At 42.1% G+C, this 27911-nt stretch overlaps 1 protein-coding gene across 3 annotated transcripts in view; it reads left to right on the top strand.

Annotated features, from left to right (window-relative positions):
• Positions 1-27911, top strand: part of LOC109044113 (protein amalgam) — a 381462-nt gene that overhangs the window by 241765 nt on the left and 111786 nt on the right. Inside the window, exon 1 of one of the 3 annotated variants that reach the window (XM_072302679.1) lies at positions 26835-26853. The exons of the other annotated variants lie outside the window; for them this stretch is intronic. The gene's annotated coding sequence lies outside the window, so the exon portion shown is untranslated. Of the gene's footprint in view, positions 1-26834; positions 26854-27911 lie in introns of those variants that run through there. 3 annotated transcript variants of the gene reach the window in all.

Genomic DNA, 27911 nt, shown 5'->3' with positions numbered 1-27911 from the left:
TTACATGCCTAGGGCTTCAGGCAGATAGTCAAATTTCTTACACGTCAGAACGTTCGACGGTTCACGAAATTTTGTTACTTTTTAGCGCAGAACTCACGAGTTTTTTTCAATGTTTTGGGGAAAAATAGTTCGTTAAATCCACGAACTCCCTTGTTCTTTCCTCTTCAAATGTCTCTTATTTAAAAGTAAAAGCTGGAGGAATTGTGTGTTCTTTTTTATCACATGGTGAAAATTTCAAGATAAATGTTCGTCCAAGAGCAAAACATCGTTTAAAATGCAATTCTATGATGCATATTTTAACAGAGACTTTTCTCTTACATGAGAAATGAAATATTGTATTCAAAAATTTCAATTCAAGTGTAAATGTTCGACTTTCGGCCTAGGCATTTGACAAAATGCCCGATTTTATTATTGTCTGCGACTACTATAAAGTACGAAACCACTCAGCATTATTTGTTTGTCTGATCACATAGCTTGCCCTCCAAAATTTCTACTCATCGATACTTCATAAGAATGATCACTTTTTGAATGCAGTAAATTAGAGCCACCACGGATTCAACCGCAGCGAGCATTCCGTTCAATCTAAACCCGATCAATTTCCCCCGGAACTTGACTCCTCATTTTCTCTATTAATCAAACCAGCGTAGGCCCTTTCGGCACGTGCTGCAAGGCCTGGGGGCAGCGCGGAATGCAGCAATGCACTCAATCTAAAAGCCGTACATCACGCGCCGCTCCCGATATTTCGGTGCCCCGACGAAGAGCATAAGCATTTTTCCAGGAGAGCTTTGTCATCTATATAACGGCTTACTTTCCAGGGCTCACTCGAAAATAGGGTTACGTCTTTTTGTAGGTATATTTACAAATTAACCGGCTTTTTAGCGGGATATGAATGAGATATGCCACCGTGCTGAAACGCCGTAAGAGCCATCAGCGTTGGCAAATTTCCGTCGAAAATTTACAATTGTTCAGGAAAATGTGTAAATATTTCTCTTTCAATTTTTCAGAAGATTTCGTTTATAATTTGATTTGAAAAGTACCAAAAATACCATGGAAAAATATTCATAATTCTCTTCAAAAATAAATATCTTCTGAGAGCACTGGAAAAAAAACCCATTGGATCTAGATTCCAGACTCTTGAAAACATTGACAAGGAAAAATACTCTTGATTCAATCAGATTTTTGCTTAAATCAAAAGGAAATCCGCTCAAATTCAGAGACTTGGTTCTTGATTAAGCAAAAATATCCGATTGAATCAAGAGTATTTTTTCTTGTCGATGTTTTTAAGAGTCTTGACTCTAGATCCAATGTGTTTTTTCCAGTGAGGAAATTTGGCAACATTCGAATGTTCATACGGCGTTTTTACTCAACACGGCAGTATTGTGAGGTTAACCGAGGACAGGGTCGGTCTCCCTCAGTGTCAATGTGGTGAGTGACTAAGACACCCCCCCCCCCCACCTTCATCCCCGGGTCATTTTTCATCCATTTCTCCCGGAATATTGTTTACTGTACAAATAGCGCGGTGCCCCTCCTTCTCGGCCGGGCGGCGGGCGCTGCGTTTCAATTAATTTTATCGGAAGTATCGATTCTCGCCGAGGGAGCTTTCGTCTTGGGTCTCTCGGTTTCGGCTGCCGTCTGTCGCGTCGCGGTCGTAAAGTTTTACGATCACGAAAACAGTCTTTTGTCGATCCGAACGTAGGAATTTTATGGATCGCATCAATATGATCGCGCACAGCACAGCTCCGTCGGGGATAAACGCGGTCGCATGAGTGTAAATGCATATTCTCAAAGGTTATGCGTTTTGTGTCGAGGAACATCTCGCGGAGGGCGTTTTTCAAGGCCGCGGGACTTTACGAGTGCGGGCTTTTGTGTAGGGCGTACGATCGAAATGGTTGACCCTCCTGGACATGCCTATGTTGTGGGGAAAAATTTGCATCGTACAAGACGTTGCAAGTCGAGGAATACAAACCTGAGAAAAAAGTTTACCTCTTCGGCTGGTGTGTTTGGTGACACGCGCACGTATTGGTCACTCCTCTGAAATAAGGACGTATCTCAATTCTCACGTGAACCTGTTTAACGTAAAGAGTCTTGTTCTGGGGCTCATGCGGAACTCGAGGTACGCCATTTTCGTCAGAAGAGTGACGATTTCTCAGATGCCAAGAAAGAACTGATGTATACGAATCATTGGACGTTGCTACATTTATTTTGTTCAAATATGACGCTGGAAAACTTGAAACTATTTTCCATGTATTTGCAGAAAATTTGGCGGGAAATTTAATTTAGGTTAACTGAGAAAATCAAGAAAAATTAGTATGCTTAAGTTCTTTCCGAGGTATACATTTAATTGAAGAACACTCGGCAACGCTCGGATGAGCATGTGACTTTTTTCCATCGTAAGGGAATATTTACATTGTCAAAGGAGAGAAGGAAAGTCGTAGAAAGCACAAATGATATGCTCTTGAGATGCGTCCCTGCTGAGGACATTGTTAATTCAAAAGCTGAATATCCGGTTTTGTATGGAAAACGCGATATCATTGAAAAGTTTACCATACGGCCGGTCCCCTGAAAAGTTGCCGCGTTTTTACAGCAGGAGGATACTAATCGAAGCAATAACGATAAATGATAGAAAATGAATGGCATGTATACTCGTGATCTACGACTCGAAATCCGTGCTCTCTACATGGTTCCAGGTCCAGCTCTCACTTCAAGGGAGAACGCAGTAGTGTAGTTCCTGCGGAAAATACACAAAAACTAATAGTGCCAATCAACTTACATTCGTCTCCTCATTTTGAAAGCGTTTTTTTGGTTTTCTGGAAAAGGCACCCTTCCCCGAACTTACGCACCATAAGTTCGTTCTGTTACTGCGGTGTTGGGGTCGTTTATTGTATGAAGAACTCAATAAATCGTAATAGTTATTGCACTGGGGGAAAAAAAAAACCACATTGGATCTAGAGTCCAGACTCTTGAAAACATTGACAAGAAAAAGTACTCTTGATTTAATCGGATTTGTTGGTTGAATCAAAGCGAACTCCGCTTAATTAAGCGCTTGGTTCTTGATTTAAGCAATTCTGATTGAATCAAGAGTACTTTTTTCGTCGATGTTGTTAAGAGTCTGACTCTAGATCCAATGTGTTATGTTTCCAGTATATGGTAGTGCGTTATGTTTGGAGTTGTGCGTTATGCTGGATAGAAGGAGCTATAATACAGCTTTAAAGACCATTCTGAAATCTTCAGAGGAGGAACCTGTCTCGTCCCAAAAAATATGTATGGTAAACTCTCAAATAAATCCAGAAGTGTCCTAATGTGGAAATCAACCGTTCGAAATAACCAATCGAATGCAATAGTTCAATCATGTGCACTTCAGGGTTCACGAACGAATCTTCTTTGAATGAACAGCTGAAATGTGTTTCTAGGCGAATTGATCAACTTTTTGCCACAAACTCAAAGTAGGACCATTATTTCAGCAAATTTCGTTCGACATTTTCTTGATGTTTGCGTAGCTTTACCTCAGCTTCATCGGAATCAATAGTTTTCGGGGAATAACGTGGCATCAAAGCCGGAAAGGGAGACGTTAAATAGCGGCGTCGACTGGCCACGCGCCTACGCACAAACGCATCGCACCGCGTTAACTCGCAGCCACGCTGGGGCCCGCGGGCCCCCAGGGCCCCCTCATAAACATCCTAAACGACAACGCCAGCGTTGCCCTAACTCAACCCTTTTCCTCGTGAAGAAAGTCATTGGGTTGAGGAGTCATCTTCCTCTGCACGAGTCGGCTATGTCGCCGACAGTCTGATAAATTGGCCCTCGTCTATGCTTGTTGAAATCTTAACGGCATTTAACGTGTTTTCAATAATTTTTTTTTCGACTCTTCGTTCTGCTGGGTCTGCTTTACGCGTGTCCCGAAGAACCGCTATCCACCCATCGATAGGCACGGAGCTAACACTGTTGGGTGAACATATCTCTCTCGTTCCTCTCCATCTCTCTCAGTTCACGATGGACATTTGTCTCTCTTACCGTCCGCGTCCCAGCTTTCAAACCCAAGCACAAGCGATTCTGCATTGCGCAGCTTATTTCAGCACCAAAAGAAGACGACTCTTGTATACGCGGAAGGGGAGGGGTCACAGGTTTGCATTACGAGTTGATTACATAAAAGGTAGGAGGGGTTTAATATAACGGCAAAAGTATACATGGTAGTTAGCCTTGAAAGTTGGGATTGACTTTTGGTACCAGTGAAACTCCCCCTCCCCTTCCCATAAATTGATATGTGAATTGTTTTTAGATAAGTCCGGGTCAGTTTTCAGGGTTTCTGGCGGTTTGGAAAACCGGAAAAGTCAAAGAATTACCCGGCACCTGGAGAAAATCAGGGAGATTTGAAGGTAGTGTGCTGGCTTTGCAACTTCATTCGATGCCATGCGAGAGAGCACGAATAACTTCTGACTGTCTTATTTCTGTAATCGAATGGATTGAAGTAAAATTTTCGTCCCAAGCTTTGTGAAAAGCAACGTATTTTAGAAAATAAGATGTTTAAAGGCTAAAGAAGATCAGAGAATTAAAAATTGTAGAGTCAGAGAAAAAAATCCTGAAAAGTGAGCGAACTGGAAATGAAAATATCTTTAGAGCCCAGACTTCAGAGATGTATTGACCCCTCCCCCCTCCTCTCCACATTCGACCAAAATGAATCCCCTGGTTTCGGACCCCCTTCAAGCATTCCGAACAGCGTGAAGCAATTTATGCATAAGTTTTTAGTCGAGCTTGCACTTTCAGTTCCTGTTTCGCCGCGAAGAAAACACGGCCATGAATTTATGAATGCAATCGACCATTTATGACGATACCCGGGCCGTCCGTTGCGTATTCGAACCTTCGCTTTGGAAAAAAGGTCATGTTCATTGCCGGATGAGCTTTGATGTGCATAAGAGTGCAACACTTCGGGGCTCGTTCGAAAATGCATTTCGAATCGTTCGATGGCAAACCCTCAGGTTATTCATAAATCGTGCGCAAAGGGCCACGAAGCGAAGCCGAACTGCGCATCCTAATTCGGTGCAATACTCGACCCCGGGCGAGAAATGCGCCCTGTGCGCCGCGTTAAGGAAGAACACACTATAAGTACTCAAATGTTGTGAAATTTCTTCTAATAAAATATTTACTCTCAAGATAAACAATAAATATTATTTATCGAATGCAATTTCCATAATTCTAGATTGAATTGCAAGTGGTGTTGTCTGAAAAATTGGTCGAACAAAATCCACACGTTTCCCGAAGAACACATATTGCATCAGACGCAGCGTCATTCTACAATCGACCGAACATAACGACAATTTAACGTCGCACAAATGGACAAATTTCCGCTCGCAAATTCTATTTTTCCTGGAAAAGTGTCAAGCGTTTCTGACTGTGAATTTCCCTGGATTTCCTCTTGACTGCGAGCAAAAATCTTGACTGGACACAAATTCAACGATCAATTTTTTTGAAAATCGAACGCTTTAAGGTAGTTTTCCAATCGCAAATTATATTTTTACTGAAAGGCGTACTTTTTGAGTGTTACGTAATTTAGGGACGGCTCCCAAACAAAAATAAAAAAAAAAATTTGGACTTAATATAGCGCGATCATTCTTTGTGAAAAATTGCATTATTTAAGTCAGATTTGTAGTTTGCTTGTTTGCCATTCGAATGAAGTTGAAGCATTTTGTCTTGGAGATGAAGATAAACATGGCAACTTCCGAAAGTTCATACGCCGTTTTTCCTCGAGGCGATAGTTTTGTTCGACATCTTTAACGGCCACGTTCGGTTCGGTTTGTCGACCCCTGCTCAGCCACCAACGACAAACAACCGCCGTAAACCGTGGAGCCCCTATCTTTAGCGATCGGAGATCAGAGGTCGAGCCGAGGCCATTTATTCTAATTTTTGGAGGTGGACAAATGCTCCAAGGAGTCATGGCGGTCCGTGAAAGTCTGCCCTTAATGTTTCATGAAGTAACCGAACGTGGCTATTGTAATGGCGTGTCGGATCATGTTTGCTATAAATATGAATGTTGACACGTGTCAAATTTTCTTCTCTGCGGTTGCTTATTGAATCAGAAATATTGGTGCACAATTGCAAAACTACTTCGAAATTTGTATTTTAAGTTCCGTTGATTTTACTTGATTGCGGCTCTTTACTCCTTAATTTTTTACTACTTCCCAGTAACACACGTACATGTGTACGGAGACACACTTTGAGAGCTTTTTCAAACTATGCACCGGAAAAAAAACACATTGGATCTAGAGTCCAGACTCTTGAAAACATTGACAAGAAAGAGGACTCTGGATTCAATCAGATTTAAGCTTAAATCAAAAGGAAATCCGCTCAAATTAAGAGGCTTGGTTCTTGATTAAGCAAAAATATCCGATTGAATCAAGAGTATTTTTTCTTGTCGATGTTTTTAAGAGTCTGGACTCTAGATCCAATGTGTTTTTTTTCCAGTGTGAAAGTCAATCGAGGGATGGAGGGCAACTTTCTTCGAATTATTTCATTTTTTTTCTGAAAAGTTTTAGCCAAATTTCATGAAAAAAAATTCTGCAGTTCCACTGAGTTATGCCCCTCCATTTTCAGAGTGGTTAGGTTAGGTTAGGTTTGCAGAATCTGGTCTTATAGACCTTTCAATTTGAATAGTTGCTGTGATAACACTATGATGTAGCTCGTTTTTCTGATAAGTCATAACGCGCCAGAACTCAAACATAGTTCGCCTCCCCTGAACTCGTTTTGCAATAATTGAACACTCTCCCGAGCTTTTGGACTTTTTGATCATAAATTATACTGAAAAGACGGTCCATCGAATTTTTTACCTTTCTAAGACACGACCATAGATCTCACACCACAAAAAGAAAAAAACCTGGAGGTATGGAACATGTTCAATGTGATCTAGAGGTTTTCGGATCGCTGAAGTTTGCAAGTTCCCAGCTCAAAGAACTGAAGCTTCGGCTCGTAGAAATGAACTTCCGGTTCTGTCAATCGAAGAGATTGTTCTTACAACCAAGGGCTGATCGAGACCTCCGAACCAAGAAGTGCCTACCAAACTCACCAATTCTTGTTTCTCTGTGCACATGCACGGAGAAAAAAACTTCGTGCGTGGGACCCGAAGTTGATGTCATATGGATCTCTGAAATTTTCGGATCACGTATCTAAAAACTTGAGGTCCAGCTGCCGAAGTTCGGGTTAGACATCTGAATTACTTCGATAAATACCGAAGGGTTCGGGTCAGACATCTAAAGTACTCCGGTACGTACCGAAGTGCCTCGATGTCTGACCCGAACTTCGACAGCTCGACCACAAGTTTTCGGATGCGCGATCAGAAAACTTCAGAGATCCTTATGACCTCAACTTCGGGTCCCATGTACGAAGTTTCTTTCTCCGTGTAAAACTTGTCTGCCTACGCAACTCATAAAACTCCCCTAACTTTTAAAAATCATATCGGTAGTAAACTTCAAATCAAACACGCCTGCGCACGCGTTCCACCAGGTTTTTTCGAACATCAAACGGAACTTTCCGACGCCGGGCTTCGCGGGGCTGCCGGAGGAACCATCGGGTGTCGGCGGAGGCGGTAATTGGTTGCCCACATGAGGCGTTGGGAGCATGGGCGAGAACAGTGGGAATTAAACAAGGGTTTAATTAAGGAGTACCTACGTGTGTCTCTGTCATCCGAGAAATATAACGCCGCGCCCGGCCGTAAGCGCCCAACCAGCCCGCGAAGCTCAGAGACGCGACTGGAGCTCTGCTGGTGCTCGGACTCGGAGTCAAGAAGGGTCAAAGCAATTGAATCGACGCGTGCTAAAAAGACGCAAGTCCAGGAACTCATGATCCTTGTCGTCCTATGTAATCAACGAAGGCCAGGGTTCAGGAGTTTTTGGGCTTGGGTCCTTTCAGCATGCGTCGAGTCAATTGAGCCACGCAGCCGGCAGCCTATGCGGGCTTACCAACCCGGAGCCCGAAGGCTGGAATGGCATCTTCCTCTGGCACCCTTAAAATTCGTACGCGTTATTGTGCTGAGCGAGTTCTGTGACGCCTTGAAAAATCAATGACTTCGTACTAGCTTTTTCTTCAGCTACAATTCCTTGAATGTTTGAGACAAATTTTTAGAAAACTTAATGTTACTATTCTGTTTGTTGCAGGTAAGAAAGTACTTTAACCTGGTTGCCTCCTGATTCCATAAAAAATATGCTTCTTCTAGTCGTCATTATGTAAGTTATTACCTTTATCTTGTATTCTCTACCTTTTAAAAATACAGGTGATTTCAGCCTGGAGTTCAGTCAAAAGAACTATTCGCTGAAAAAATATGGCTATTTTTACTAAAAGTATGGTAAATACTGGGATTAGTTCTCGAGAAAGAAGTCTTAGGGGCTACCCCCAAAAAATTGTGGTACCACCCTAATTTTTCGGATGATATGGATATTTCCAATTAATTGCGGTAGCATAGCAACCCAAGTTGGAGGAGTACCGTATCATTTAGGTAACTAGTAACCTACTTTATTGGGGTACCTACCACCACAATCAATTGACAGTGTTCATATCATCCAACAACCTCCTGCTCTTTTTTTCCGTAACTCCTTGATTTTTGACACATTGATAATGTAGGATAAAGTTTACCAGACATCTGGTATCATGCACCATACTTATGACGAACACGATCAGTATTACCATACTGATATCTCTGTCACTCAAACCATAATGTTTTTTTCTCAAAGTATGCTAAGTGTCCCCGGCTCTATGCACTTCTCTAGTATTGATATGGAAAAATTTCACATTCTGGCACCCCCTCATCTCAAGCTTAATGGCGTCACTGAGTCACTCATTTGATGAACAACTTTACTTGCATTTGAAAACAAGAGCTTTAATCGCTGAGCAATAACCAAACTTCAACCTGAGAAAGCTTCAGATTTTTTAAACGGATTTTTCTTCCCGTGTTTCCATTCTTATTCCTAGAGAGATTCTTGGCAACCTGGATTGGAACTCCTGGTGTGGTCCTCTCATACCTTTCTGAAGGGCCTCAGCTGATCGGCTGCCGGTCAGTCGAATACGGAGCAGCACAGTAGCAGCGATTACGTTCGGCCTCTAAATATTCATGATGACCGTAATTTCCTCGAGAGGTATCCACGATCGTTCCCTCCCGCATCTCCGACGATCTTTAAGGATCGCCTCTGGAAGATCAGGATCGACTCCTACCATCGCTATTTAAAGGTCTTAATTGCTAAGCAGTGAGCAGCGAAGCATTATGCAAACATCATGTTTTGTTATCCGTCGATTTTTCCTATCCAAAGATTTGAAGTAAAGTGTTAGAACGTGGTTGGTTCGTTTCATATCACCAAAGGGAGCCTAAATTTGAACGAACCTATGAGGATTTGATTTCATCTAGCCGCGCCACCATTTGATGAAGTGCCCCGGATGCTTATGGCAATTGGGTGGTAAGATGGAGGGTTTGCCTGTAATTTAACCTTACTTAATCGTTTGAAAATATCGTGCCGCAGAGGAAACCCTGTCGATTTTTTTAGTATTTTTCATAGGAGATAATGCGGGCACAATCCAAGTAAACTGTGGAATAAAGGGCTGGGTTACATTTTTAAGAGAATGATGACAGTGTTGGGTGTTCATTAGATTTATCTGATTCCTGAGAGTTATAATTACCAGTGCCGATCCTGAATTTATCATGTGACCAATCGCGTGATGGGCACTGTCAACAATGGGCCTGTTGCAAACTTTTGCTAGAGCAAAAATAAGAGTTGTTTCTTATAGATAATGCCTCAAAAATCACGATGAGCGCATCGGCAAAGTCTGAAATGCACTCATAACTTCACAATCTGCGTAAGAAATTTGCGTTTTTTTAAGCTTCCCGCTTCAAAAACGATACTACGGCATAGGTGAACATTTTGTTAGAGGAGTCGCTCCATCGTCGGCGATATTCATCATGGCCGACGCTTGCACGCAGTTCCGCGCGTAATTCAAGGAGAGTTCAAGGTCAATCAATTCGGGCGTGGAAAATATGAACGTTAACACACCGATTGTTATCTGGTCTAATCCAGTTCAGGTGTTATCTCGTCCCATCAAACGTGTTTTGGCGGATTGGCGTCGGCTATGATGATTATTGCCGACGATGGAACGACTCCTTTTACAAAATGTTCACCTGTGCCGTAGTATCGTTTTTGAAGCGGGAAGCTCAAAAAACCGCAAATTTCTTACGCAGTTTGTGAAGTTATGAGTGCATTTCAGAGTTTGCCGATGCGCTCATCGTGATTTTTGAGGCATTATCTATAAGAAACAACTCTTAGTTTTGCTCTAGCAAAAGTTTGCAGTAGGCCCATTTGATACTGCCTATCGGATTTTCCGAGAATCGTACTATATTCAGAGACATAGTAACCATTGATTGACGTTTTTCTCGTGTGTGGCCCAGTGTAGTTGAGTATATTCCAAAAATATATTTGATAAAAAGGTAAGAAGCACCCCCCAGGAGACTTCTTTTCTTTTTCGCTTTCACATTTCTTCTGACACGTAAAAAATGACCCAAGAACTAAGCGCCACCCGTGATTATTACACCCGTCGAGAAAGAGGGGTTGGGTGGAATGGAGTCCTCATCTCACGAGATCTCGCAGAATTGCCACCGATAAGATGATCGATGGACCAAGAAAACTTCAGCCACCGAGCCATTGCGTTGTTCCTGATTCCAACGCCACGGAATCACCTCGCATTAGCTCCCGAGTTAGCCGGGTGACAGGTCGCGTTGGGACATCCCGAAAATCAGGACGGGGAACGTTGACAAAGTTCCAATGTTTTTTCGAGCGGGAGAGGGTCGCGGCGGAGAAAGGTCTCAAAAATAATTGATCACCTTCGGCGAGGAGCGTGTCGGCTACGAAAATAGAGGCAGCACAAAATCGGAGACATTCTAAAAATGAGAAAAGGAGACACGAGCGAGGGGGGTGGGGGTAGAAAAATCGGGGGAAAAGATCTAGACGCAGCGTGCGAGACTCCTTAATTATTTGTCAAAATGACGCGCCGAGGACTGACACTCAGGCGCGGTGATGGTGATGCCCCCGTGCGCGATTGATCGGAGTATGAGTAACCTCCCTCGGGACCTATCGTTTCCTCAATTGTGAAATGATCTCAGTTAAACATCAGTGGCATGGTGTACTTTGCGATGTATCGATTGATCCGTCATTTAAATCCATGGGAAAGGATCGATAAACAGGGTGTTCGCAACGAACATTTTCATAATCGATTCCTTACCACTAGTTAAAATGGGAAAATTTCGATAATCGATCTTACGCCTTGCCACTGATAACATGCCCGAAATTCTCTCCGAGTCGCTGGCGATGGTGATGCAGATCTCGGGGTGGGATCTACCGTTTCGAGTTGTCGCAGGAGAAATTTTGGGGCACTCGTATCATCCAAACGACTGGAGCTATCGACGCATTCATGGCGAATGTCGGGAACCCGGCATCTCGATTGCAAGGTTTCGAAATTGTAGTTTTTTTGCCAAAAGAACGTAACTGCATTTCAATGTTGCCAAATTGTTCCTCATAAACTACATTTTTACCGTGAGAATCTTTGGCATTTCCTTTTGAAGATTTCACCGCTTTTCCTTCTTATCGCATACGAAAATAAGAGTAAATCTCGACAAAAAAGTTCATTTATGTTCTTGTAATAATTTGAATTGTTTGGGCAAATTTGGCAACCTTCAAATACAGTCATGTTCCTTCGTCCTGGAAATGAGAGAGGTTCAGGTCCAGGAATTGAGAAGGTAATATTCATCTAATTTTGAAGGCCAAACTCGGTTTGACCGTTCTTATTTTTAATATCAAATGACCACACTATTTTAAAATTGACAATCAAAACACGATTTTACATCAAACAAAACTTGCTCATCCCTGGAATTGGGTAGGAAAAATAGTGGAGAGTAAATCGTTGCCTAAAGTATACATAGTGCTTAAGGAACGCGGCTTGTGTCAGAGAAAAAATGTGTCATCCTGTATCAATATATGCTACACTATTTCAATGTCTAATTCCCTGTTTTCTTAGGCTTGGTACGGAAATGCGACGATTCGTTCGTAGGTTTCTTTTTAAAAGACGATGAGCTACTCTGCCTTGCCAAGGAAAAACGCCGTATGAACATCCGAGAGTTGCCAAATTCCCTTGGATAAAAATGTATTTTTGACGACATTCAAGCACATTTTTCTTAGAAAATTTCAGATATTTTACATTAAATTGTGTACGAAATGGTATGAAAGTTTTGGGAAAAAAGATTCACAATTTTCTCTGTAAATTCGGTTTTAATCGAAGGAAACTTGGCAACGCTTGAAGGCTTATACGGCGTTCTTCCTTAGCACGGCACTACTTGCCCCCGTACAATCTCCACCACATCAGAACCACAAACCACCCCTCCAGACGCCAACCCCGCCGAGAAACGAAACAAACCATCACTAACCACGTAATCATATATCGGTGCGGGGCCGCGAAATTAAAGACCGCTGCCGAAAAATGACAAAGAATAATTGGAGATAATTTTTCAGTACGGGCGCGGAAAGACTTAAACAAACACCGATCGACGCGGGCCCCCTTAGGAAAGCACTACCGATGCGCAACCAATCAACCCTATTATCCCGGCGGCGGCTGAGTCGTCGAAGGGTGTCTGTCTGGAGCTTGCACTTACCCCCTCAAACCCTCGGGAAAAAGGAGGGAACGGACGGGAGTAAATAAATCCATCGTTAAGTCGGTGCATTTACTGATTGAGAGTGCCGAATGATGAGGGTTTTGCACGGCGGTGAGAGTGCAGCGACGATATCCTTTTTGAGGTCGTTGATTAAATTAAGTCTGAGCGTTAAAAGACGTATTACTCCCGTTTTCCGTCCCCCTCTTCATCCTCGTTCCAGACTTTCTATCCCGGTCCCTGCACTTTTTCGTGACGTTGTACAGTGTTGCCAGTGTGATTTTACCTTTTTTTTAAATGAAGACTTGACCAAAGCATTACAAGATGTTCCCCTCACAGAGGCAAGACACCCTTCATTGCTATCTTGGCAAAGGTGGAAGTTTTTGCTCTCGGCGCTACAACAATCAATTGTTGACTTACCTTTACTTGTGGATGTTGAAAAACGCGTCGCGCTGCAAACATATCGATGTTTCACGGAAATAAAAATTGCTGATTCAACAATTCAATTGCTAAAAACAGTGAGTGCACAGTGCAATGTTTCAACGCAGATTTTACAACAAAAAAATGCTACTTTAACCACATTGTAAACTAATTCAACCACGGGGATGGTTAAAGTAGCATTTTTTTGTTGTAAAATCTGCGTTGAAACATTGCACTCACTGTTTTTAACAATTGAATTGTTGAATCAGCATTTTTTTTTCCGTGTCGTAAAGTTTGTTTGGCTCATTGCGTCACCCGGAGCTCATCTACCACCTAGTAGACGAACGGAAAAAAGTACAACACTATGGAAAAAGAGCAAGAGAAAGAACGCGCTTTGATGACGGCGCAGAGATACAACTATTCGTGCTTGATGGATGTCCGTGTTGCGTGTGCAAAATTGAAGGCGCGACGGCGTGATGCGTAAACTTGCAATGCTTCGCTCTACACATCTGGTTAAGTGTTGTCCCTATTTGGGAGACCAGAAAAAAACGAGGCCAAATTACATGTATCCTACCCTGCTGCTGTCTTGCTGACGTATAGCTCTCAAAGCACCACTACGAATTAGAAAAATGGAATCTACACAATATGGAAACAGAGTGAGGGAGAGAATGAAGATGCGCTAAGACGTTGACGGCGCAGAGATACAACTATTCGTACTTGATGGATGTCCGTGTTGCTTGTGCAAAATTGAAGGCGCGACGGCGTGAAGCGTAAACTTGCAATGCTTCGCTCTACGCTGCTGGAGATGACTGTTGCTCCCTTATTATAGTCTAGAAAGAAGTGTTGAATCACCGAAAGTGGGAATCTGAAATGTTGAAACGCCACCATCAAATTACGCGATTTCTTAGTTGCACCGTCGAATAATCAGTCCACATAAGTGCTTTTTCCAATAATCAGATGACTCCATAGTCACGCGACTGATGACAAATTGGACAAGACCATCGTCAAGATCAAGGAAGGGAAGCGATAAGTTCGGCTTAAAAATGCTGGAAGTGGCAACTCCGGATTCCGAGCAGCTGAAAAGGAAGGGTGAAAGCCCGTGCTTTACGCGCTGCTGTCTCATTCACCCCTTCAACGAGGGAAGGTGTTCGAAATGTAGGGGCTTTATCTGATCTTGAGATTCTGGTACAGTGATCTACTTTTGACTACCTGTTGAGTGTTGACTAACAGGGGCTTTGCTTTCGCGGCAATGCCACGTCGTTTCATAAAACGACCTTACCGTATTAGTTACACTTGAGGATTTTTTTTTACAACTCGCCATCGCTGCTCTGAGCTCGCGCATATTAGTCCCCGTGTCTTATTTCAGTGCATGGTTACTTTTCCCCGGTTAGTCCACGCGGTGCAGTGAGGGCCAGAGGTCGACGCTTTTTTCCGAGGGAATACTCCTCCTTTTATGCAGTGCGTTTTCATTTTCCGCTCGCATCAATTCCAAAGGATAGTGTGAATTTTTCCTAGCTGTGTTTTGCCGGTTTTGATTGTGTCTGATGTTCAAAGATGATTTTCGCGTGAATTTGTTGTGTTTTCTTGTCATAATTTTATGAAATAGTTCATTCAATTTTTTCATTTTGGATTAAGTTGCCGTTGTCATCGAGGCACCTTCACGTGAGTTTATCTCTTTACTTTGTGGGTTTGTTCCGATTTGTTCCCTTTTTTCTTAATTTTCTTATCCTTCTCCACATTGAGCAATCTAAATATTTAATTGAGGTGAAAAAATAATGTAAAAATATTCAACTCTTGATTTTTGAACAGCAAAGCGCGGAAATCAGAGATAAGCATTAATGCCACACCACTTTTGCGTACACAAAAATATGACTTTTTAACCTCTCCGCGCCTCTAATTGCATAGACGAAAAATTGAAGGAGCGTTTAATCACGCAGGCAGTTTTGTCAATTTCTAAATATTCCATCCGCGTACATAAGTCTTAATTCGCTAATGCAGATTTTCCTCACCCATTTTGAGACTGTAACTGGTCTTTGTGTTTATCCAAAGCCAGTAAAAAGACATCTCAGTTCTGCCGCGCTGACGAACGCCGTATAAGATATCAGGCGTTGCAAATTTTCTTCGACAAATTACGAATTTTCAGGAAAAGTAAATATATCTCCTCCGACTTTTCAGACGATTTCGTTTGTAATTAGATCTGAAAATTCTGAAAATTTCAAGGAAAAATGATCATAACTCTCTTAAGCAAATTAGTATTATTTTCTGAGAGGATATTCGGCAACAATCGAATTATACGGCGTTTTTACCTAGCATGGCAGAGATCCTGCACAACGCGGCGGTGGAGTTGCAACTTGTGACAGATGCGGTGCAGTGTATTATTATAAAATTTTGACAATTTATTTCTCTTACTTGATTCAACAACCGTTCAATCATCTTTGACCGTCATCAAAACCCATAAAAAATTAATAACCGGGTAGTTTTCTGCATCCGATGACAGACTGACTTTACGTTTAAGTATGCATGAAAGGGTTCAAACCATCGGTCTTGATAGGATCCTTCGTGGCGTTTCCTTGACTTGCCGTCATACTGCAGGCCTGCACTCACCATTATCCAAAAACAAAAACGTCTTGTATCCGTCCAATTGACCCTCGTTAACCTTTTGATCGGCGCGTGTCTAAACACAGGTACAAACCGTCTTCGAGGAACACATTTCAGACTAATGGAAATTGGGATCCTCGTTGAACCCGCTAATTCTTTCATCCTGGTGTTACCGCCCTCGGATTGTTTGGTCTCTTACCAGCAAGCATTACAACGATGTTGCCGATTTTTCTCAATTTAATCAACTTAATAGTTTCCATCTATTATATGTGAGCTTTTAATCTTGATAAGATACGAATTTTGTAGAGCTAAACTGCATATAAGGTGATGCTATATCATCTTCGAAAAAAATTCAAAAGTTGATAAATCAATCAAAAGTTCCAAGATTTTAGGACATTTTATCCAAAATCCCTGAAAGTCATATCACGCTGAAAATAAATTCGAAATGTTCCTCTGGCAAATCTCGTGTTCGAATGCCTGACTACCATCACGTGATTCGACATTTGAAGGTTTTTTTAAAAAAAATATCCGAAAATCTAACAATTACCGATCGATCGAGTATTGTATTGTTCTTTAAAGTGCTGAAAAACCACCTCAAGGTGATTCATGCCTCTCGTTCTCTCTTTTAAAACCCTCAAAATGAAGTCGAATTTGTCGTTTAACTTCGTGCATGGATGCATGCAACTTTCCTTTTCTATTGACGTAATTACAATGTAGTTTCCCTATTTCATTTGAATTTGGGCCGCCAATTCGCACCTAGAGAGAAAAAAAGAGGAAGTAAAAACCAATATCATGACTACGCTCAGATGTATAATTGTATGATTATAGTACCTGACACATGAATTTTTTTTAAGTTTTTCTCTTATAGGACGCAAGTTTTAAGACTGTAGTATCGAAGCAGTTTTACAGCGTCCTTTTTTCTTGTGTCGTAATTCTCACACCGTTGGAACCGCCACCGTTTCCCGTCCCGTGGTTTCTTTTATCAAAACTAATTACATCATATCATTTTTTTTTTCGATGGAAAAAATCACCGCCCAAAATTCTGAACTGGCAATGCAGTTCTTATTTGTTTCCTTACTAATTTTCTATTAGCTGCATCTTTCTTTTTCCGTCTCTATGCATGGGAGAAAAATGGTTCTCTCCGGCAACAGTGGATCAAAAGAGGCACTGAGATCGAATATAGACCGGAGTTTAATTAAGGAAATGAGAAAAAGGATCCAGTCTGTGCAGAGCTGTACCTCGACGTAACATTAACCAGAAATATTTATTTCACATCTGCTTTGGGGATTCCATTGCCGTATTAATGCGCTATTTAAAAGCAATCAAACAAATTCGAAACACCTCTCTCGATTCTTCATTGCCTCGGCCGCGGCTGCCGGGTCACGCCTGAAACTAGCTTTTTTACTCTCGCTGAAACTGAAAAAAAGCAGAGATCCGGCAACCACGCCAAAGCCCCGCCGATCAACTTTGGACCACTTGAGGCTGGAGCCAAAGATGAGGGCCTTGCCCCTCACCTTTCGGGCGCTCCATGCGCATGCGTCTCTCTTCCTCTTTACTCGAGAATGTTTTCTTTCTCGGCTAGGTGTGAAGTCTCGGAACTGAATAGGCTCCACGAAAAAAAAGGCGCGACTTCAATCGAATTTCGTTTCATCTCCAAAAAAGCAGACTTCGCGACCGAGAGTCTTGTTAGTGTGTATTCTGGCACTCGAGTCTTGGAGCCGGGGATCGTCTGCTCTTGGCGCCTCTTTGTGTCGGTCGAGTGCGAAGATCCGGAGAAGTGAAGTAATTGAAATTTGAACATAAAGCTATTCTTTCACACGCTCAACGGGGAAAAAACCTCGACGAGTTTTTCATTAACTTATGTTCCGAAGAAAGCTTCGAAGGAGCGCTCAGCGAGAAAAATACTCGTGTTCATGTGTTTTATGCCTATTTAGCACCGTAAATTTGAAATGGTTCAGTTGTGCTGGTTATAGAATCCAGAGGCAGATCCAGCAATTTGGCAACACAGGATTCCCTCCATTTGAACCTATGTTAAATAATCGATTCGTGTTGGAGCACCTGGCCCCCTCCGAAAATGGATACATTTCCATAGGTTTTAACGGAGAAAACAATGTTGCCAATTTGCTGGATCCGCCAATGATAGGATCGCGTTTTGAAGCTTAACCAATCAACGATCTGTGATTCTGATGGTAGATATCGCCCACTTCAATATCGCCTTCAATTTCACCGCAAAGGCAACGAAATATTGTCAACCAGCCGATGCAAGTCGTTGTCTCGGAATGAATTTTATTAACCTTCTTCATGACAAAATTTATATTGTCATTAGGTGACATTAACGTTGCTGTCAAATAAACTGGATAAATATGAATCTTCCCTCAAAATATTGTTTTTTTCCCCAATAGGGAACGTACAACGCGACCTCGTGAGCTTTTGATAAGGTCTTCAGATGGATGCAATAAACCGTAAATGAAGCATTACGTAATTTATGAGCGGCCTTTCGGTCTAATGAATGAAATTGTTGTCCGATGATGAGATGGGCTAAAATCGGGCGTTGCATACAAAAACCAGCCCGCAAGTGCGTGGAACGCTTGCCAACCGGCAGGTCGAGCCAAAGCACAAAGTTCACGGCGAACCAGAGTCTGGAGCAGGTTGCGAGCTTTCGTCAACGCCCGCATTTCTCTAGCGTAAGGCACCAATCAGCATCCAACATCTACCTACTCTGCCGAGCTGAGAAAGAACGACGTATAAGCCTTCAGGGAGCTTGCCATACTTCCCTCAATAAAACGCGAATTTACCGGAAAAATTATGAATGCTTTTTTCAAAAATTTCACACAATTTTGTCCGCAACTCAGTCTAAATTATCTGAAAATCTCAAGGTAAATTATTCTTAATTTTTCTGTAAAATACTCGTTTTAGGCGGAGAAATTTGGCAACTCTCGAGTGTTCTTACGGCGTTTTTCCTGTGTACGGTTTAGTGCCGGACTCTGAAGATTTACGCACGAACTTGACGTCGAGACCTGCATATTTTGCACCGCGTTGCGTTGCAAGAGACTGATTCATTAAATGTGAAAGTAAGATAATAATGTGTACTTCGATGGAATGGATAATTAGTACCCATCTAGCCCGATCTCTACGCGTGAATTAGTTAGCTTTGGTAGAGCTTTTATGAAACTTTCCTGTTAATTCTAAAACCTAATTTTATAAATTTGAATTCGAAAATCTGACGAATTACCGTTGGTTTTTTACAATACATACGGGCACCTGTATTCTTTGAGATCGTTATTTATATAGATCTGAACTACCACGATCTCATCTTTTTTTTCACGGCAATCCATGGTAAATACAAATACGAATGCAGCGTAGAAAACCCTTAAGAACTAACAACCGCAGCATGTCATGCCTACGGAAACCAAAGCGCCCGTAATTGTTTGTGTATGCAACACGGGCATCCTGAGAACACGAATAGTTGCATCCTAGCCTCCTAACCTTCCGGCCAAGGTACCACAAGCGCCATGCGACGTTTCAAAATTCCTGCCGCCTTTTCATTTTTTTTACAGAGAAATTGTTAGTTGAATTTGTTTGAAAATTTCTCTGAATTTTATCGGCAGCATATAGAAAATTCAGTGAAATTTTTGGACAGCTTTGTTGAAACATTTCTCTGTATAAAATAAAATGGCGGTGGAAATTTTGGAACGTCGCATGGCGCTTGCGATACTTTGGACGGAAGGTGACGCAATTATGACAAAGTTCCGCTGGTCGGGATTTTACGGGACAGGAAGCGTTTTCTTACATGATCTATTGCCAATGCCGGAATATTTTGTTCGAAGGGTTATTTTAGGTTCTCCCGCGCACTGCTGATTGCGAGTGAGGGCTTCATCCTCTATCGCCGAGTACAGATTGAGACGGACCACCGTTGTAAAATCCTCCACTCGACTATTTTTAAAATCAAACTCATTTTCTACCCGAAAGGGTTGTTATACGAATGTTTATCGGGGGAATAAAACTTGACTGGGGAATTAAAGCCTCGGGTGACATCCGCGCTGGGGGAGCGCCCTCAACCCCCGACCGCCAGGGGTCTATTTATAACTGTAACTCTGCTCTCTTGAGAAAGAACACCGTATGAGCATTCCACGATTGCCAAATTTCCTCGGATAAAATGATTAATATTGAGAGAAAAATATAATTATTTTACCCCGAAATTTTCAGGGGCTTCAGCTTAAATTAGGTTCAAAATTATCTGAGAAGTTCACCATGATTAATAAAAAGTTTCTTTGAAAACCTCGCATTTTATCAGAAAAAATTTAGCAACGTCGTGATGTTCATACGGTGTTTTTCCTCTAGCAATAAAACTGAGCTAACGCGACTTTAATCCACTCCCGAATCAAGGGTGCCGAATGAACTGGGAATTTGATTTTTGTTTCGTGCGATTTTCGATTATTTTTCACGATTTGACGACCGTGTTTAAGGGTTATTCTGTCAGAAATCGGGCGTGATCGTCATCCCTTGACGCTTGGCCCTGTAATACGGTCCCCTCATTGTTTCCAAACGGGATTCAATGCAGTTTCCGTTGAGTTCGCCTGGAGGGTGCAATTGAGTACGCGCTGGATGCGCTTGAATCGAAACAATATTGAACATATCGAAGTATTATTCTCAGATGTGGCGAATGAAATATCCAAAACTGTTTTCTGACATCAGATGTTGCATATTGTGTCTTATTTATCTTAGCTAGATGCATTTCTTTTTCTTTTTTAACTCCTTTTGTTGTTTTATTTGTATAATTTCCTGGAGACTAGCGTGCTTTTCTTTCTCTTTTCCTTTTCTTGTTTAAACACATTTTAGTTTTATTCTGAATATAAAACACGTCGTTTTTGAACTTTAAAAATTCCACCACTGAATTCTTTAAAAAATGTATAATTTTGCTCATTGGTATACACCAATAAAATTTCTCGAAATATGTTGACTTTTTGAAGCTTCTTTTTGCATGAAATGGGCAAATTATATCTCACGCGTAGGGGTGCGACTGACCCGAATACGCGTTCAAATTGAATAAAAAAAAGTATTTGTTTTAATTTTTTTTATTTTTTTATTTTTATTTTTAATTTTACCCCTTAGAAACCGTGGTGAGATTTTTGGGACATTTCCCCCCAATTCAGCGCTGAAAAATACCTAGGAATCAATTGATACACTTACCGTTGACATGACCAAAAATTTCAGGGCTGTGTATTGACTACATTGCTGTATCAAAGACTACCCCTATATCCGCCCTTCTTATCTATCCCCTTCACTCATTGGCTGGAGCTGTTTGTATGGGTGACGAACCAACCTCGCGACAGCTCCGGCGATGAAGTTTTAATATCACCAGCAGTTGAGATCAGACCGTCGATTTTGAAGTTCCATCCCGTTCCCTCTTTCAGTTCTCTAAGCGCTCTGCTGGGACTCAAATTAGGCGTCCCTAAATGGGCCGCCAGGGTCTTAACTCTTGAGCAACTTTCCGTCATGCCGAGATCCCTCTCACCCAAAATGCGTCGTTTAAAACCAAAGCTCCGTTTCTCTAAATGTGTCTGTTCTAAGGGTGTGGCCGTGGATTTATTTTCCAAAAACTCAATCGAGCGTTTCAAAATGCTTCGAACGAGTGATAAATTAGGGGAAGCGGGATTCGGAGGCATTAGTCCGAGCTATTTTCCTCATCCATGAGAGGGTGGATCGCAGATTTTAAATCTGAAGATCTGTAATCTCGAATTACTGTAACTATGAAAATGTACCGAAATCTTGGGGAAGTATTTAAAGAAGCATTTACATGGAGTATAGCCACATCAGTTATCCAACTTCGAGAGGAATTTTATATTTATTTTTTCCAAAACCTCCGTTTCTCACTGGCTTCACGTCCCTATAGCTACTTAACATCTCTGTAAATAATCAGAATTGAATAATGTAAATATTGAGATTTAGGGAACCGGTTTTGAGTTGAATTCATTTCAAATTCTCATTTATTTCGTCAGGTTTCACAGGTGAGGGGTAAAAATAAGCTCAACAGCATATATCTCCAGATAAAATTTGTCTCAATACAAACTGGGCTACTGCAAAATCAGTTCGGATAATCAAACGAGTTGTACTTTGTTATTTTGAGAGGTAATTTTTCTAGAAGGTGATGCAGTGGTCCTGTATTGCGCCTATTATCTCAAACCAATAAATTGTCAATCGACGTAAAAATTCGTATGAATCAAGATAATAAAACACATAAAAATCATTTGAGATTTGCAAAGTTTTGTCTTTTTTCTGATAATTTTGTAGTGGCGAGTAGATCTAGTCGTAACACGAAAAATCATATGAAAAACTTTTACCGCGCTGAAATTTTTAACATGAAATTTCGCCCGTATCTCACCTAACATCTGCATTTCGTGTGTTTCATGGTGAAATACGAGTATCAACGAAAATGCCTGTATCTTCTCCTCAGCCGTACGTGTATATCGGAGTCGGAGTTGAGTTCGTGCTTCTATCAGCCATTAAAATTTCCGCGGGAACTCGAAGTACATCGCTCCGATTACCTCACCTGCGGCCGACCTCTTCCGTCCTAATACTTAGCGTTGAGAAAAGACAAAAATACGCATGCATTGAGCCAAACGTTGTTGTGTGATTGCGAGTCGGCCGATGCCTGCTGATGCGCGGAGACGTCACTGGCTCAACGGAGCGCCAATCAGGAACAGCGCGAGACCTGCGACTCACCTCTGCTTTCCTAGTACCCGGAGCTCCAAACCATACACACGTCTCGGCCCCCGGTGCCGGACACGGGAGCTGTCAGCAATAGATTTCGGGTGCAGATTGCGAAACGACGGTGGTGGCGCGACTGCGGATTGCACAGGAGTTAGGGCGCTCCGCGAGAATATTTGAACAATACCTATATGAAGCGTGTGGCTCATTTTAGAACTTTGACTTTTAGAAGTTTTCTTGTCCGGACTGCGGGCCGAGCGCTGCCTTTTTTTAACGGTATATTACAGAGAAGTGCAGGTAAAGGGGAATTGTGTCGATATAAAAGAAGGGGCAGTGGACTGATTAATCGGAATAACTGGTCAAACAGTGGTTGCCCATTTTTGAGAGTGATTCTTTTCGCTCTAAATGTTTTTACTTTTTTCTTTAGGCCTTGTCTCCAAGGACCGTTTCACGAGATTTGTCCCAGGGTTGAATTCCACTTACGAAGTTGGGAAAAATATTGAGTTAATCAATAAAAACCAACAAGTGAACGTGCCGGAGGGCAAGGGGTGCATAAGACGCCTTAACTCGTGTTGAACACATTTTTTGCGAAAGCCCTGTTCACATTACTAGCACAATTTCACGGAACTTGGCGCAAAAGTTAAGTTCCGTAAACCTATCTCTGTGCGTGGACAAGGCCTTCCATTTGTATGAAATGAACGAAAATATTATGAAAGAACAAACATTAATATGGTTTAATAATTTTAACTTCCGCTGCCGCGTCGCGCTGACCGCACTTTGTTTGGCGCAATGCGTGAAGTACTCCTAAAGTCTTGTATGCGCTATGCGTTTCACGCCGACCGCCACTGCACGCACTATCTTTGACGCAATGCGCGAAGTATTCAGGCAGTCTTGTAGGCGCTATGCGTTCCCCGTCACCTGCTGCTGACCGCAGCGACCGCACTGTCTTTGACGCAATGCGTGAAGTATTCGTGCAGTCTTGTAGGCGCTAATATGTGTTACATGCCGACCGCCGTCGCGCCGCGCGTTTCTCCTTTTCATCTCAAGTTCTCTTATCATTGCTCTCTGCGCCGCGCCGTTCCAGGCCAAATTCCGTGTTCGGTTTCTCTCTTAGTCTTAGCTCGACTAATTAAAGGTGCTGTCTGTAATCACAGAAAGACGACTTTTTACGAAGAGATTTACTCTCAGGAAATAAGAAATTTTGTCACCTTTTCTCGTTAGTAATTTTTCTCTGAATCCGATTTTTCTTCATAGCTACATTTAAAAAAATTGCAAAATTTGCCGCCCTCTAAATTTATGCCTCCATGGGCCGCGGCCCATTTGGCCACCCCCTTAATCCGGCCCTGTCTCCGAGTGCCTAAAAAGTATCTCTGAAGTCTACTCATTTAGTGTAGATTGTAGAATCTTATTCCTACCACTGTGTTTATCTTCTACCGCCTTTCATATATTCACGTGGGTGATGGATTCACCCTCGTAACATTTCAGGTGTGATTACTTTAGTGCTCCCATTTCCCGGAACTAGTGCCGAATTCCGGAACTGAATGTTCCCCGGAACTTTTGAAATTCCCGAAAAGTTCCGGCCTCCGAATTTTTGAAAAAATCCAACACTGGAAAAAAGAACACATTGGATCTAGAGTCCAGACTCTTGAAAACATTGACAAGAAAAAATACTCTTGGTTCAATCAGATTTTAGCTTAAATCAAAAGGAAATTCGCTCAAATTAAGAGGCTTGGTTCTTGATTTTAGCAAAAATCTAATTGAATCAAGAGTATTTTTTCTTGTCGATGTTTTTAAGAGTCGGGACTCTAGATCCAATGTGTTTTTTTTCCAGTGAAAGAGAATCCCAGCCCAGAACTTTTGACGGTAATGAAGTGGGAGAAATTGGAACAAAATTATTCCGAGTCCCGAAACTTTTGACGGACATGGAATGGGATCACTAGATTTTTTACACGTAACAAAACATCACTCATTTTATTTTTTTAACATTTTTTCGCACTCTCCAAGTCCCAAAGGGCCTGGATGTTGTCACGACATCCACCGTTCAACTCACCCAGAACGGCCCGCAGATCTCATCAATCAAATTCACGGGCAAGGCTCAGAACGGAACACACGCCTTCGATAAATCAAAGGTCAAGGTGCGGGCACGGAGAGTGATGAGAAGCATCGGCGCAACGAAAACCGCCTAGTCGGGGCGGGAAATTTGAATTTCGCGGAGCGTGAGACCGAAGACCCATCTCCCACACACCGAACCGCGCGATATTTCACGCTGCAAAGGTGTGATGTGATCCTCGCATGCGATGCGCCGGAAATTAGAAAGCGTTCGGCAGGAATCGGCGCCAAGGTTTGAAGAGTGGGACTTGGTCATGCTGTGTTCTTACGGGAACGAGATGTCAAGCCAAAACGTGAAATACGCTTGCTTTGCTTCATGCAGGCCAATTAAGGTCGCGGCTGAGGGTGTTGGCGCGTGAGGAGTGATGGAGTATAGAAATGTCATGGCACTATCTGCTTGTGCAGCAGTAAATTTGTGTGCTTGGGACTCAAAAGTTCTAGTTTTTAGAGTTTTTTCTTTTTTCTTTTGCGTTGCGTTGCGCGTAATTTTAAGGCCGAATCAAAGTATTATCGACAATGATTAATTGTACTTGTTAAGAAAAGACGGTTAGATTTGATATTCTGCTCGACATCGGAAGTTAAAACTTGGAGTCAATACCAGTTAGATTTTTCATTAATCTGGATGAACAATAGAATCTTCCTATTCATGAACATATACGAAGTTGACTAAAATTGACTATTTTTCAAACTAAATTGGTCTAATAGTAGCTCAACCATAAAAAGTTTAACACCAGATTTCTAAGAAAAGGCAAAAAAAAAATTGTTAGCCACATATATTGTCCAAACATCAGTTCCTGTTCAAAGCATTTGAATAGCAAGGTCACTTATCGCAATCGGAATAACTGTACTCGGAAACACCTTGCCCTTGCAACAATTGGAACCCAAGTCCTCTCATTCACTCGGATGGCTCGCTCAAATCGCATCATACCGGAAATCACCGAAGGTCGAACTTTCAAGTATCAAATTTGAAAGCGGAAATTTGCTTTTAACCGAGCAATGCGCCTCTAATGCAAATCATACTTGCTCTTTAAGAGATCGATTTCAACATTCTTCATCACGAACCGTAAAGTTCGTCGAGGTGACCGAAAGAACGGGAGAATTTCGAGGGAGGGTGTGATGGGGTTTCATCCGTAATTTAATCGACCGGCACGAAGTAGGTTAGTGATGTTCCGTCGTGCGAAGTGCACAGTTCCGCTAGTCATGCATTAGGATGGGTGTGTTCTGTCCCCGGTTTTGTCTTCCCCATGAGAACATCAATACGTGAACCAGCAACGCGATTGCCAAAGTTAACAGAATAACTCTCATTGCAGCAATGACACTTGGTGAAAACCGCTACAGTAATTTTATTTTCAGAGCTGCAAAACGTCATAATTTGTTTTCATATTTATGTACTTTTGAACTTATCTTAAAAGAGTGGGGTGTTTCCTGGGAGAGAACGAACGGAACGCCCATTGAAGGGGTGAAGATGTGGTTAATGATTTTACCTTCCGCCGCCACCGCGCCGACCGCACTGAGTTGGAGCAATGCGTGAAGTATTTATGCAGTCTTGTAGGCGCTATGCGTTTCAAGCCGACCGCAATGTGTTTGACGCAATGCGTGAAGTATTCATGCAATCTTGTAGGCGCTATGCGTTTCATGCCGACCGCCGCGTCGCTCCATTCCAGGTCAAATTGCGTGTTTGGCTTCTCTCTTAAATCGACTAATGAAAGGTGTTGTCTCTTGTATCACCGAAAGACGACAAAATTAGAAATTACTATACTTTTACTCTCAGGAAATGAGAGATTTTGTCGTCTTTCCTCGTTTGTAATTTATTTTCTGAATCCGATTTTTCCTCTCTTTTTTTGATACCTCCATTAAAAAAGATTGCAAAATTTACCGCTCCCCTCATTTTGCCGCCATGGGCCGCGGCCCATGTGGCCACCCCCTTAATCCGGCCCTGATGTTAGAAACTTAGGAAGCCCTGCAGAAGTAGTAGAGTTTAAATGTAGAAATTTCGAGAACTTATCATTAAAATTACATGGAAGTACTTATCGAATTCTGGTTTACTCTCGTTTATTTATTTTTTCTTGTTTCACACACAGCCCTTGAAAATTCTGTGACATCGGATACAACTCAGAAAAAACGAATTTTATCGAAAATTTTGATATTGCACATCCAAATATTGTTCGTATATGGTTTAATTTTCCGTCACCTAAATCCTAATGCATGATTTATTCTATGTTTCAGGTATGTGCTCTCTTGACAAGACTCCTTATTGAAACTTATCCTTCCTCCTCGTGAGGTTTAGGAAACATATTCGGTGATAAAAGGCTCGTTTATCTCAAACACAAGAGATCAGCAAATCCGATTCTGGGGTAAGTGCGTGATCCTGATCAGCTTCAAAATGTCTATCCTCCGTGCAGTTGCGTGGCGTGGCGTGATTTGCTGTGTATCGATTGATCTACCATTTAAACCTAAAAAGAAGGATCGATAGACAAGATTTCCGCAATGAACATCTTAATAATCGATTCTTTACCATAGCTACAAATGGGGGAAGATATCGATAATCGATCATTCACGCCTCGCTACTGCTTCCGTGCCAGTGGCGTGGCGTGCTTTGCGATAAATTGATTGATCTGCCATTTAAACCTATGGAAAAGGCTCGATAAACAGGGTGTTCGCAGCGAACACCATAATAATCGATTCTTTACCATAGGTTTAAAATAAATGGCAAAACAATCGATACATCGTAATTCACGCCACGCCACGACACTGCTCCATGCTCCTCTAAAAGGCGTCTGCGTGTCTCTTATATCATGCTATTAAAATCACAACACACTACTGTGCCATCTGCCATGATAGTGCCGAATTCTTTAGGCGCCATTGGAGTTAGCAATGTGGAAACCTTAAGAATCTGGAAATTTCGCAACGATGCGCGGCACCTGGCGAAGGTGTAAACAGTTCTGCCCCGATTCCGTCGATCTACCAAAAACCGTGTTTGCTCTTTCCACGTGCCCCCGGCCTCGATCCCTTCATCCCTTTCAGGCGGGATCTGTTAAACCCTCCATTTAGCTCGACCTTTTGACTTGTCAACCCCCCGGAGTAGCAGCTTCTGGTCCTGTTGTTGGTTGATGGATCTCGCGGCACAATGGGAATCCTTTCGCCCTTGGAAATGACATGGGGTTGAGATGATTCACCTCGAATATCCGTTTAGTTAATGATCGCCGTAGCCTCATTCGCACATGTTCAGGAATTTTGAGTGTATCCTTTTCAATTTTTAATACCGGCAGGCTCGAAGTTAGAATTAGACGTATTGCTCTTGGAAAGAGCTGCGTAGCACGCAGGCTCGAATCACATACTTTCTTTCTTTATTTAATGCATTTTTAAATAGATCCTTTTAGCATGAATAAGCCAAAGTAAGGTGACGCTGTAA

This window comes from Bemisia tabaci, chromosome 7, assembly GCF_918797505.1.
Source record: "Bemisia tabaci chromosome 7, PGI_BMITA_v3".
Lineage (NCBI taxonomy): Eukaryota > Metazoa > Arthropoda > Insecta > Hemiptera > Aleyrodidae > Bemisia > Bemisia tabaci.
Note: the sequence above shows the minus strand (reverse complement) of the source record. Positions and strands in the feature narration are given on the sequence as shown.